We start from the raw sequence: 14,499 nt of genomic DNA on the forward strand, positions 1-14,499 counted from the left end.
CAGAACTTGTCTTTTCATTTTCTTTTATCTTCTCTCTATCATTTCTTTACCTTTTTACTCTAGTTGCTAAAAATTTTTCCTCAATTTATTATCCAATACGTCTATTAAGTTTTTCTTTTCTGCTATATATTCTTAATTTATAAGAATTCTTTGTTCTCTGAATGTGCTTTTTAAAATATCCTGTTCTTGCTTTATGGATGTAGCATCCCATCTTTCTGCAGGTATTTAATACATACACATATGGTATATGTATATCTGTGTGTATGTGTATATATGCATATACATCTATATACAACTGGATATGTATATATACGTGTGTATATACATATACATAAAATTTTCTTGGCTGCATAGTTTGTTTTTTCCAAGTTGTTCTGTGTTTTCTATTTGCTTATTTTCGTTCTGTTATTCATGGTAGATGCTTTCCTTAGATGCCTAATGGCATTTAGTTGGTTCAGCATAAAAAGTTTATTGAGGGCCGGCCCGTGGCTTGGTGGTTAAGTGCGCGCGCTCCGCTACTGCCAGCCGGGTTCAGATCCCGGGCACACACCGAGGCACCGCTTCTCCGGCCATGCTGAGGCCGCGTCCCACATACAGCAACTAGAAGGATGTGCAACTATGACACACAACTATCTACTGCGGCTTTGTGGGGCGGGGGGAAAGGAGGAGGATTGGCAATAGATGTTAGCTCAGAGCCGGTCTTCCTCAGCAAAAAGAGGAGGATTAGCACGGATGTTAGCTCAGGGCTGATTTTCCTCACAAAAAAAAAAAAAGTTTATTGAAAGCTCTAATCATGTACATGGGGCTATTGATTGTGACCTTCACTATAGGGCAATCTAGCCAGGCCCTTTGTTAGGGCACAAATATTGACATGAGAAACCTGACTCCCATTATCTACCACTTTTTTACTTATTTGTTCAACACCTGGATATATATAAAGTAGTTTAAGAATTGTTAACCTGTACCCTATAAGAAACAAATTTACCAATCAGAGTACGGTATTTATGTACAGTTCTTTTTGCCTGTAGGTAATTTCCTGTTCCTTGCCTGGAGAATAAAGGCCTTAGTTTGGGAAGCCAATAATGGAGAAGACGGCAGGGGCTTTTAGCATTCAAAATGCCAATACGCATTTAATTCCCCTCTACCTTCAATGTGCCTGGTGTCTACTAGCCCAGAGGCCCATGTTTTAGCCTAGAGAATATACTCAAGTCTCCTGTCTGTCAAGATGGAAGCAGTGCATTAGCACAATGGCAAAGAGTGAAGGAGACCCAAGCATCTAACTGTTTCTCAAATAGCTTTTAAATAATCCTCCTTATTTTAGTCCCCTGCCCTTCTTCACCTCCAGCTTCAGTTACACAATACTACCACTGACTTAGCCCTCTGAAGATTCACCAGTACAAAGTCAATTGGTCCTTAGCTTTCTCTACTTAAAACTGTGCTTTCTTAAGTTTAATACGATTGTTACCTCTATTCTAGCTGTTTTCCAGCCTCTAATATTTTGCCATATTTTCTCTCCTCCTACACCTCTGGATTTATGACTAAAAACAATAATAATAACAACCCCTATTGACTTTATTTTTGTTGTTGTTCAACTAAACTGTGGTTTGGGGAGGGAACAACATTAATGTGTGCTCAACCTACCACCTTTACCTGGAATCAAATACTGTGTTATTATTCGTAATATTTTATTTGTTTATTTTCAATCTTCCTGTTATTTTGTAATCTTTTAAAAGTTTTGGGCCGGCTCCGTGGCTTAGCGGTTAAGTGCGCGCACTCTGATGCTGGCGGCCCGGGTTCGGATCCCGGGAGCGCCCCGAGGCACCACTTCTCCGTCCAACGCGAGGCCGAGTCCCACGTACAGCAACTAGAAGGATGTGAACCTATGACATACAACTATCTACTGGGGCTTTGGGGGTAAAAAACTGAATAAATAAAATCTTTAAAAAAAAAAAAAAAAAAGTTTTGCTTCATGTATGTTATTAACATCTTAATATTTTTGAGAATTTTAAAATCCATCGTCCTGACATTCTCGAGAACCAATTAGCAATTGAAATTACTCAATAACATGAAACAGAATTAACAACAGGCAGCAAGGGCTACACAACAGGTAAACAGAAAAGTTTAGAAAAAAGACCAGCTTTAGACCAAGGGAATGCCTCTCCATACACAGGAGCTGATACCATGGATTGTGACTTTGAGGAAGCAGAAAAAAAAAATCCATCTTCTGTTAGCAACTGTCACCTTATGAGATGAGTGTCAAAAAAGCTGTGGTCTAATGTGCTCTTCTCTACGAGGAAGTAAAAGAAACTCTCAAACCTCTAAGTGCCGTAGATTCTCTCATCCATGTACATTGACTGTGAAGAGTGATGAAAGTAACTTGTTACTAATAACACTTAAAATCACAACGTTTATACATTAATTACTTTAATAAAATTAGTACAAATTCAAAGTTGTCTTCACTGTAACATGACTTTAACTTTTCTTCTTTATGATGTACTTTTTGATGAGGAAAGGGATAATATTAGCCAAAATTCGCAGTGTCCTAGGACTAATAGCTTAGGTTACCTATGCTGTCATCCACTAGTGGGTTGTTATAAATAAATCATTAACACTAGTGGCAATTACAAATTATTTTGATTGCATGGAGTTAAGATTTCATAGTATCTTCTATGTTCTTATTAATTTTACCCCAAATAAAATTTAAGAAACAAGAAGGCATCTAAAAAATTTTGTGAAGAATTAAGTTTTTTTCTGGGAGAGACTCCACGATTTTCATGAGAGAACAAAAAAGAATGATGCTACCAACTTTCCTATTAGTGATGACATAAAAGTCACAATCTCCAAATCAAAGACAAAAATGATTTAAATAAAATTTGAAATCATCTATATTAATGTTAAAAAAACATAATTAAAAAATATGTATAAAGTTTATTTATTTGACTTTTCCATAGTATGTAGTTGCTTTTTCTTATCAACACTATCTGTGAAAGGAGGCCTAGAAAAAAAATGAAGCCTTTAAAAATAATTTATTTTTTAATAGAATGGCAATATTTACTTACTTTTCCTTGTTAATCTTCAATACTTAGAAGGCTGATTTCATTGTTCTTATGATAATGAAATGTTTTTACGAAAACTTTACAATCTCTCTCCAGAAGAAAACTTATTTCTTCACACAACTTTCTGGGTGTCTTAAAAAATCTTCATAAATTTATGGGTGTTGTTAGGAGACAAAATTCTATTATATTGGAAAGATATGAAAACTGTTGCTCTATGGTAAGACCAAGAGCTCCAAGGGAACTCTAGCTGGGAAATACAAATCTCAGTCAGTGGCAAGAATTCTACCAGTGGACCAGCATCAAAGAGAACCACAATCCCAAGGAAATTCTTCATGCACATGTGCAACAAGAGATATGAAGAAAAATGTTCATGCTAGCAATGCTTATAAGAGCAAAAAGTGGGAACAACCCAAAAGCCCATCAATAATAGAATGGATTAGTCAACTCTAGTATATTGATACAATAAAACCTCACACCAGTGAAATTAACTGAGCTTTCTATCCTCATTTGCCTACAGACAACCACATTCCCTTCTTACAACTGAGGTAGTATAGCATTATGGTAAAAAGTATAGATTCCAGAGCCCAACTCCACCAGTACGAACTTTCTGACCTTAAACGTCCCCAGGCCTCAGTTTCTTGGTCTACAAAAAGCAGGATAATACTCGTACCTACTCGAGAATTGTTAGGAGAGTAAACATTTAATATTTTTAAGTTATTTAAAACAGTGCCTGACACATTAAACACTGTGAAGTATTTGATTAATATATAGATCACAGTATCTCTTCCACTTGGCAGTCACATTTCTAATAAATGATAGCAGCCATCATGTTTTCCCTTAGTTTTTGCCAGACTTGGGTATCATGCATTTCTTTAACTATCCATTTCAGTAATATACCTTCACATGGCTTTTTGTTTTTAATTCTCATTCTTCTTCTAGGGAAATATTGATGCTTAAATTCTAAGTTTTAAAGATAAAATAAAAATTTTAAAAATACATTAAGAAGTCAATCCGGAAGTACTTTGTTGTTTCTTAATTTCTATTTCTTGCCTCCCTTTTCAAAAAAGGCAGATAACCTTAAAACCAAAATTATATGTTTAACTGCCTGCATATCAACTACTAAATCTAAAATATTAATGACTCTTATATCCACCATTACATTTACATTAAAGAGCTAAACACTGAAAAGGCTGGACTGGTGGATTTCATTACTACTCATTCTGGATGTAGCATAAACACGTCTATTTTGGAGACATATTATTCTCAAAAGAATGCTCCTACTATTTTTATGCTCTCTTCTAAGCTCCACACCTGTGAGCATCTGCCTATTCATTAAGGAGTTCCAAACTAAACTCCTCCATTTTCCTTGACTCTTCCCTTTCTCCAAAAAATGGCACCTTCACACCCACCCAACTGCTGCTACCAGAAACCCAAATATCACCCTTGAAATCTTTTCTACTCTCATACCCTATATATTCAATCACCAAGCCCCATCTAACCTATTTCAAAAATAAATCATCAATCCAGATGCATACAAATCCAATATCCTATTCTCGCTCACACCTCTTCCATGAGGTTTTATCTCAGTTATAATAAAATCCAAAACTCACAACATAGCCACTCTCCCCACAGTATACTATGCTTTAGCCACAGTTCTTTTCCTCAGTTCCTCCCTATTCTCAATCTTTTTTCTCCACTTCAAGGCCTTCACTACAATACATTCTCTGCCGTGAATTATCCCTCATATCTTCTTCACCTGCCCAATTCCTATTCACTGTTCAAACTTCAGCTAAAATTCTACTTCTCTTACCCTGGTAATCTAAATCAGCTCTCCATTATACTTTCATAGCACTTTCTATGTTTTTTTCTTAGCATTTTTCACAATTTTTATTTACATATTTGTTTGTGTGATTATGTGTTTACTGCCTATCTCCCTTACTAGACTGTAACCTCCCAGGTGGATTTTTTTTTTTGAGGAAGATTGGCCCTGAGCTAACATATGTTGCCAATCTTCCTCCTTTTTTCCTCTTTTTTTCCTCCCCAAAGCCCCAGTAGATAGTTGTATTTCATAGTTGTACATCCTTCTAGTTGCTCTATGTGGGATGCCGCCTAAGCATGGCTTGATGAGCAGTGTGTAGGTCTGTGCCCAAGATCCTAACCAGCGAACCCTGGGACACCGAAGTAGAGCACGCAAACTTAACCGCTATGCCACCGGGCTGGCTCCCCCAGATGGAGTTTTTTTTTTTTAAGTGGCACAGAGTAGGTACACAACATTTTAAAAGGTTAATTTGTGGAATTAATGAACCTATTGTAATTCAACAATGGTAATGCAGTTAAAAGCTCAAAGAGAATGAGGATCATTGAACTGGTCAAAGGACATTACAAATCTTTCTAAACAAATCCAAGAACAGTATCAATGGCATACAAGGGCATACCAAATTATTAATATAAGGGATTAGGCACAGGTTTGGAGGTGAGAATACAGGGAGGAGAGAAAGCTGCAAGTGGTAAAACTGCTAGGTTAGTCTCTACTAACTGGAGAAAGCCCATTTCTGTGGCATCATTCTGCAGTATAATTTCTCTCTCTGTTTTTGTCACAAGGCAAGAGAAAACACCAGGGTGTTGGAGAGAGTCCACATTCAAAGAGCTAAAAATGAAATGTAACACCTAAACTACAAGCATTTAGTTCTTTCCTAAAGAGCAACTCGACTAAATCAGAAGGCAGCTGTTGAGGACTATCAGAACTAAGCTGTTCTAAATCTCCAAAACACTATAGTGGGATGCTCAGATAGGATTTTAATTCCCAATACAGGTTTTATGTGTTAGAAGATGACATTTTACTGAGGTCTAAAACAAAGCAAAGGTCAGATCACTTTAGGTAACAGTTAAAATTGGCATATACTTCATCAGATGAGTATTTGTATTACACATTTTTCTATGTGCAGGCTCTAACGACAAAGACGGTCTTACTACTACTTCATACCTCTCAAGGGCAGCAAAGAATAGATATTCACTAAAGTTAACCGATAATATTATTTCTATCTAGATATTTCTACTTCTTTTTATGATATTTCTAAATTACATATTATCTTTTAAAATAGAGAAGTGATCAGCATATGTGCTTAGAGGTTTTAATAAGTAATTCCATTCTTTAGAATGCAAAGTTATAATCATGTAATGAGATGTGTTAATCTACAGTTAGATTTAACTATCACTTTCCATATAGTGACATGCACAGTATATGGTGTGCGGGGCTGGGCAGGGACAATAACCAGAGGCTTATGACTTCAAAAAACAGGTAATAAACCTTAGTAAGGTATTTTGAAATCAAATTCTAAAACATTTTCTTTTTATTTCTTTTATTTGGTATACATCATTTCTTTTGCCACAGGCAGAGTCATTCAGTCCTCAAATATTTAAGAGCCCAATATGTGGTAAGCACTGCACCAGGTGCCAGGGTACAGCAATGAACAAGAGAGATGAAGCTCCTACTCTTCGAAGCTCATATTCAAATGGAGCAAAAGATAAGTAAATAAAACTGGATAATTTGAGGTGAAGAGTTACTAGGGGAGCTACTTTAGATTGAGTGATTAAGATGTGAGGGTAACATTTGAGCTGAGACCACATATAATAAAAAGAATCCCAAAATTATTTCAGAAATGAATGACTTCATAGTATGTATGTAATAAAAACTCAGCAGACAGAACCTCTTATCCTCTTTCACTAATCTTGAACTTCTCATTATCACCTATAGGACGCCTATATTTGTAAATCCAGGCAACACTCAAAATTTAGTGGGCCAAAAAGAAAATGTTCATCACATCACTCAAAGTGACTACTGGATACACTGTTATCACTATCAATCATACTATCATTTTCCCAGTTCTCTCGATTCTTAGAACTGTTTAAGTCAGCTCTCCTTCTTGCATTTCCTATATTCAATCCATTAAGAACTCCTGTTAATTCTTTCTCTGCTATGTCTATCAAACCAGCATCTTGTTCAGTTTTTCAGAACCATCACTACACTCCATACTGTCAGCAATCCAAGTCTGAGGCACTACAACAGCATGTCTACCCTGTATGCTGGGTCTGCTTATACAATGCACCCTGCTAAATAAATCCCCACATCCCATGTTCACAGTGTCACACCCCTAGTTGCCACTCAACAGTGCCTTTGCATAGTGTCCATAAAGAATTCACACTCCTGTGACTTAGCACTCAAGGTCTCCTATTATCATAGCCTCTAATAACAGAGCTTAAAAATATACAAGACAAAAAGTGACTGAATTAAATGGAGAAAAACAAATACACATTATAGTTGAAGATTTTAACGCCCCGTTCTCAGCAAATGATAGAAGCAGCAGACCTCTCTAAAAAAAAAAAATCAATAAAGACTTAGAAAATTCGAACAGTACTATCAACCACCTTGACCTAATTGACATTTTTAGAACACTACACCCAACAACTGCAGAATACATATTCTTTTCAAGTGCATGTGGTACTTTCACCAAGAGAAACTCTCTGTTGATAAGTCAAAATAAATTTAAAAGGATTAAACACATAAGAATGTGTTATTTGAACACAACTGAAATAAATTAAAAGTCAGTAACAATAAGACATTTAGAAAAATCTCCTAAACTCCAAATGTTTAAAATTATACTTCTATATAATCCATGAAGCAAAAATTTTTAAAAAGAGAAAAGAAATGTGAAAACATTTCAAATGGAATGATGATTAAAAAAAAAATACACCACACAAGAATTTGTAGAATACAGCAAAAGCAGTGTTTAGAAGGGAGGGAATTTTATAGATTTCAATGCTTATATTAGGGAGAGAAAAAGGTTCTATCTTAATAGGCTAGGGGGAAAAAAAAGGCAAAGTAAACCCAGAGGAAAAAAATAATAAAAGAACAAAAATCAATGAAAAAGAAAAACATAAAGAGAAAGAAAATTAACAAAGCAAAACTTAGTTCCTTGAAGAGATCAAAAAAATTTATAAACCCCCAGTTAGAAGGGCCATAACACAGCCTCACTTTTCCTTCAACCTTGTCTGAAACCACCATGACAGGCATCTTCCAGACTTCAGCCACAAATGGTGCTCAACCCCACTGCTGCCTTCCTGATCTTCATCAAACCATGGTTCCTGGGCCAAATAAGATCCATTGCCTATCTCTGTACGGCCTGTGAGCCAGGAATGGTTTTTACATTTTTAAATGGTTAGAAAAAATCAAAAGAAGAAACTAGAAGTTTCTAGTTCATAACACAAGAAAACTATATGGAATTCAATTTCAATTGTCCATAAACAAAATTTTGTTGGAATAAAGTCACACTCATTTGTTTACTTGTAAACAAATGCTTTTGCACTGCACTGGCTGAGTTGGGCAGTTGCTGCATAACCAGCAGTGCCTAAAATATTTACTATCTGGTTGTTCACAGAAAGTTTGCCAACCCCTTGTCTATACATACTCCTCCTCCTCCTCTCTTCTCTGTCAGTTCATGCACCCACCCCAAGAATTGGCTCAAAATCCACTTAGGAGAAATGTCACTTTTACTTCCTTGAAAAATATTCCATTCAAAATCCTCTATATTGTTTTGTAAAGTACTCAATACTTTTTCTGTGTGTATGATGGTTTCCTCATTGAGCAGTAAGTTTCCTAAGAAAGAGTCTATCTACTATCCATCAACAAAACTCCAAGTAAATAAGCCAGGGCTAAGCAAACTACCCTTGCTTCCTCTCCCTTGAAGTAAAGACCAAAGTGAGAGGGGAGGAAAGGGAGGGGGCATGAATCAATTGGGAATTGAATATGCATACATTCGTAACTCTTATTTTTTATTAAAGAGAACTACAGAAATTTAACCTGTCTACTGTCTTAAAATAAAGGTTTATTTTCTCTGATTGTAGAAGAACTACAAGCATATCTCATTTTATCATGCTTTGTTTTCTTGCGCTTCGCAGATATTGTGTTTTTATAAATTGACAGTTTGTGGCAACCTGAGTCGAGCAAGTCCATTGGTGCCATTTTTCCAACAGCGTTTGCTCATTTCATGTCTCTGTGTCACATTTCAATAATTCTTGCAATATTTCAAACTTTTTCATTATTATTATATTTGTTATGGTGATCTTTGATCAGTGATCTTTGATGTTACTATTCTAATTGTTTTGGGGCACCACATACCGCGTCCAGATAAGATGGCGAAATTAATCGATAAATGTGTGTGTGTTCTGACTGCTCCACCAACCAGCCATCCCCTGTCTTTCTCCCTCTCCTTGGGCCTCCCTATTTTCCCTGAGACACAACAATATCAAAACTAGGCTGATTAATAATCCTACAATGGTTTCTAAGTGTTCAAGTGAAAGAGTTGCACGTCTCTCACTTTAAATCGAAAGCTAGAAATGATTAAGCTTAGTGAGGAAGCCATGTCAAAGGCTGAGACAGACCGAAGGCTAGACCTCTTGTGCCAAACAGTTAGCCAAGTTATGAATGCAAAGGAAAAGTTCTGGAAAGAAATTAAAAGTGCTACTGCAGTGAACACACAAATGATAAGAAATCGAATCAGCCTTATTGCTGATACAGAGAAAGTTTTAGTGGTCTGGACGGAAGATCAAACCAGCCACAACATTCCCTTAAGCCAAAGCCTAATCCAGAGAAAGACCCTAACTCTCTTCAGTTCTGTGAAGGCTAAGAGAGGTGAAGAAGCGCAGAAGGAAAATTTGAAGCCAGCAGACGTTTATTCATGAGGTTTAAGGAAAGAGGCCATCTCCATAATATAAAAGTGCAAGGGGAAGCAGCAAGTGCTGATGTAGAAGCTGCAACAAGTTATCCAGAAGATCTAGCTAAGATAATTAATGAAGGCGGCTACACTAAACAACAGATTATCAATGTAGACAAAACAGCCTTACGTTGGAAGAAGACGCCATCTAGGACTTTCATAGCTAGAGAGAAGTCAATGCCTGGCTTGAAAGCATCAAAAGACAGGCTGATTCTCCTTAGAGGCTAATGCAACTGGTTAACTTGAAATTGAAGCCAATGCTCATTTACCATTCCGAAAATCCTAGGGCCCCTAAGGATTATGCTAAATCTACTCCGCCCGTGCACTATAAATGGAACAACAAAGCCTGGATGACAGCACATCTGTTTACAAAATGGTTTACTGAATATTTTAAGCCCACTGTTGAGACATACTACTCAGAAAAAGATTCCTTTCAAAATATTACTGCTCATTGACAATGTACCCGGTCATCCAAGAGTTCTGATGGAGGTGTACAATGAGATTAATGTTGTTTTCAGGCCTGCTAAATAACACAACATCCATTCTGCAGCCCATGGATCAAGGAGTAATTTCAACTTTCAAGTCTTCATGTTTAAGAAATACATTTCGTGAGAGTATAGCTGCCATAGATAGTGATTCTTCTGATGGATCTGGACAAAGTCCACTGAAAACCTTCTAGAAAGGATTCACCATTCCAGATGTCATTAAGAACATTCATGATTCATGGGAAGAGGTCAAAATATCAACATTAACAGGAGTTTGTAAGACGTTGATTCCAACTCTCATGGATGACTTTGAGGGGTTCAAGACTTCAGTGGAGGAAGTAACTGCAGACATGGAAACAGCAAGAGAACTAGGATTAGAAGTGGAGCCTCAAGATGTGACTGAATTGCTGCAATCTCATGATAAAACTTGATGAGGACAGATGAGGAGTTGCTTCTTACGGATGAGCAAAGAAAATGGTTTCTTGAGATAGAATCTACTCCTGGTGAAGATGCTGTGAAGACTGTTGAAATGCAAACAAAGGATTTAGAATATTACATAAGCTTAGTTGATAGAGCAGTGGCAGGGTTTGAGAGGACTGACTCCAATTTTGAAAGAAGTTCTGTGAGTAAAATGCTATCAAACAGCATTGCATGCTACAGAGAGATCATTCGTGAAAAAAAGAGTCAACTGATGTGGCAAACTTCATTGTCTTATTTTAAGAAATTGCCACAGCCACCCAACCTTCAGCATCCATCATCCCGAACAATCAGCAGCCATCAACGTTGAGGCAGGACCCTCCACCAGCAAATAGATTAAGACTTGCTAAGGCTCAGATGATGGTTGGCTTAAATTAAGGTATGTACATTGTTTTTTTAGACATAATGCTATTGCACACTTAACAGACTACAGTACTGTGTAAACATAACTTTTATATGCAGTGGGAAACCAAAAAATTCGTGTGACTCACTTTATTGTGATATTTGCTTTATTGCAGTAGTCTGAAACTGAACCCACAATATCTCTGAGGTATGCCTGTACGTACTTCATGAATCAAGGATAGGAAATAAAAATTTACTTAATTAGCAACAAAATTTTTTCTAAAATTAGTAATATATTATGGCCCTTTCTTTCCCCTAAATGAGCAGTTCTCAAATTTTTTGGTTTAAGGATCCCTTTACATTTTCAAAAATTATTGAAGACTCCAAAGAGGTTTAATGTATATGGATTATCAATATTTATTGTTATAAATTAAAACAGAAATTTTTGGAATATTTTAATAACTCTTTAATAACCCATTTTTTTTCTTTACTGCAAATATGTAGCACTGAAGAAGACAATAACTTCACATACAGTTGGGTACCATTGCCTTGATTTGTGGTAAGTCACCAGCTTTACCTTCCATTAATTTTGCACTCTCAGTGCAAATGTCTATACATTAGAAAAGGCAAATAACATCTTAGTATTATTAAGAAAACCATTTTGATGTTGTGGACCCCATGAAAAGGTCATGGGGACTCTGTTATGGATTGAATTGTGTCCCCCCAAAATTCATATGTTGATGTCCTAACCCCCAACATGACCCTATCTGGAGATAGGGCCTTTAAGGAGATAATTAAGGCTCAATGAGATCATAAATGTGGGGCCTTAATCTGACAGGATTAGTGTCCTTATGAGAAGAGGAAGAAACACCAGGAGTACGCTCACAGAGGAAAGGCCATGTGAAGACAGCGAAAAGGTGGTCTTTTGCAAGCCAGGAAGAAAGGCTTCACCAGAAACCAACCCTGTCATCATGATATTGGACTTCTAGTGCCCAGAACACTGAAAAAATAAATTCCTGTTGTTTACTTAGACTCTGCTATGAAGTTTAAGCCTCCCATATCCTTCCTATATCACTTTTCTGAATTGTCACTTCTAACTCCTTTTAACCATTTGAACCCTTATCATTTGTTTGACATTATAGAATTTGGCTAGGGAGATTTGAGGTGAACCTTCTGCCAATCCTAAAGTTAATATTCTCTTTGAGCTTTCAGATGCAACCTAAGAAGCTCTACTCCACTGATGTCCTCAGCTTCTTCTCAATATCCTTCCAAGGTCTGGTAAATGTGAACATACCTATAGCTCAGTCTTTAGCCCTCTTTTCTTTAGTGCCCGTGTAAACACACATGAACATAAACACATGCACACACACATTCAAGCACACATATGCACATCCTCTCTTTCCCTGGAGAAGTACCAGTCTTCTACATTCAATTTAATTCAAAAATCTATTGAGTATTTTATATATGACATCTCAATAAATTCAATCTACTAGAAAAGACATGGGCATAAAGCTAATTAAAAATTTAAGCCAGAAACCATAAAGAAAAAGTAATAATTTTGACCATAAAACAATGAAAAATTCCTAACAATGAAAAGAAATCATAAACCCACAATGGCCAAGTTAATATCCCCAGAAAAATAAGCCAAGAACAAAAACAAGCAATGTACATAAAATGATATGCAATTGGACAATAAAAATGAAAATATATCCAATCTAGTAATTGTTTGAATTAAATTAAAATTAAGGCAAAGTAATTTCTCATCTATCAGACTGCGAAAAGATTAAAAAGACTGACAAAATCCAGCATTGGTAAGGGTCTAGGGAAATATGCAATGTCCCACATTGTTGTTAGGCATGTAAATTGGTTAGAGGTTAGAAAACTACCTCCTTTCTGTAGTTAAATAATCAAAACGTATATTAAAAGCAATCCACCTTTTAAGAACTTGTCCTCATCATGTCATCAAAAGTGCATGAAGTGTAGGGCAGCAATTCTCCACTGGGACCTATAGTCCCCTCCAGGGAACATTTAGCAACGTTTGGAGACATTTTTGGTTATCACAACTTGGAGTGGGGAGTGCTACTGGTATCTAGTGGGTAGAGGCCAGAGATGCTGCTGAACATCCTATAATGCACAGGACAGCCCTCACAACGAAGAATTATCTGACCCAAAATGGCAATAGTGCTGAGGCTGAGAAACTCTGGTATAGGAGGATCAGGAGCTTTTACCATTGCAGCTACCTTGCTTCTCCTCAGAAGGGAAAAAACAATTCTTATTTAGGTCAAATCCCAGTGTACTGACTGGCTATGTAACTGGCAGGTGGGGACAATGTGCACTAAAAGGTCAAACTGCTATATGGTTCTCCCTCTCCTACATTCGTCATCCATTTTGCTAGACAGTTAAGTTGATTTAGTCTGACTTCCTAGGAGTGGCACAGCATTTTCTTCTCACACAGTTAATGGGTCAAAACACATGGGGACTAGAAATGTCACTAGTACTATCACACACCCATCATGCTGTGAACAGAACTTGGCAGTCAGCTAACAGAATAAGGTCAAACATTAGATTTGGGGAAATGAGCCAAAGGTGGGTACTAATTCCCAACACAGCCTCCTAGGATATAGGAATACAGAGATCAGTTAACAACCTGGACCTATGGGGAATGCAAATTAATGAGCTTTGCTTAGAAAGTTGCCTGAACACACACACACACACAAAGAGATCTGAATCTATAGACAGTACCCATGTTCAATTAAACACTGGGGTGCTGTGGTTCAAGTGTTCAAAGGGAAAACAGAAAAATAAAGAGATTTTAAATACACAAGATGTATATTAAGGGGACAAAAGTAACCTTAGGAAAGATGAGGACTGAAGTAACATTATTGCAATTTTCTAAATGTTTCAAGAAGACAAGAGTATTTCAAATGTCACATTCAAATATCAAGGGGTCAGACAGATAAGTAAACTCTCCTTGCCTCCCAAATTATGGGAATCACAGTAACAACTCTTTCCACCTCCTGGTGAAAGTGGAGTGGGTAAAAGAGATGGAGGCTGGGATACTGCAAAGAAGGGGTAAGGAAAAATTCTAGCTTAGTTACCTAGATGAAAGACAGTATAATGAATCCAAAGCAAAATTGCTTTTCAAATATCCTGTTATCATCTCTTACCACTAACCTAGAGAGGCATTTTCCCTAATTAGCCTAAATTTCATCACATACATGTAACTCTTATACAGATATGCTTGGAAAGGTCTTGCATAAACAAAATTTTACAAATCAAACCTCATTCTTTACATGTAAAACTAACATATTTCATTCAATGGAATCCTAGTGTGTATCATTCTTCTAAAATTGATCCCATCTTAACATA

At 36.7% G+C, this 14,499-nt stretch overlaps 1 protein-coding gene across 11 annotated transcripts in view; it reads right to left on the reverse strand.

Moving 5' to 3' along the window:
• The window catches only part of NCOA1 (nuclear receptor coactivator 1), a 232,043-nt gene that overhangs the window by 115,916 nt on the left and 101,628 nt on the right, over window positions 1-14,499 (reverse strand). The window contains exon 3 of one of the 11 annotated variants that reach the window (XM_087437067.1): window positions 2,242-2,354. The exons of the other annotated variants lie outside the window; for them this stretch is intronic. The gene's annotated coding sequence lies outside the window, so the exon portion shown is untranslated. The remainder of the gene's footprint in view (window positions 1-2,241; window positions 2,355-14,499) is intronic. 11 annotated transcript variants of the gene reach the window in all.

Source organism: Ceratotherium simum, chromosome 11, assembly GCF_057802395.1.
Source record: "Ceratotherium simum simum isolate JZ-2026a chromosome 11, ASM5780239v1, whole genome shotgun sequence".
NCBI lineage: Eukaryota > Metazoa > Chordata > Mammalia > Perissodactyla > Rhinocerotidae > Ceratotherium > Ceratotherium simum.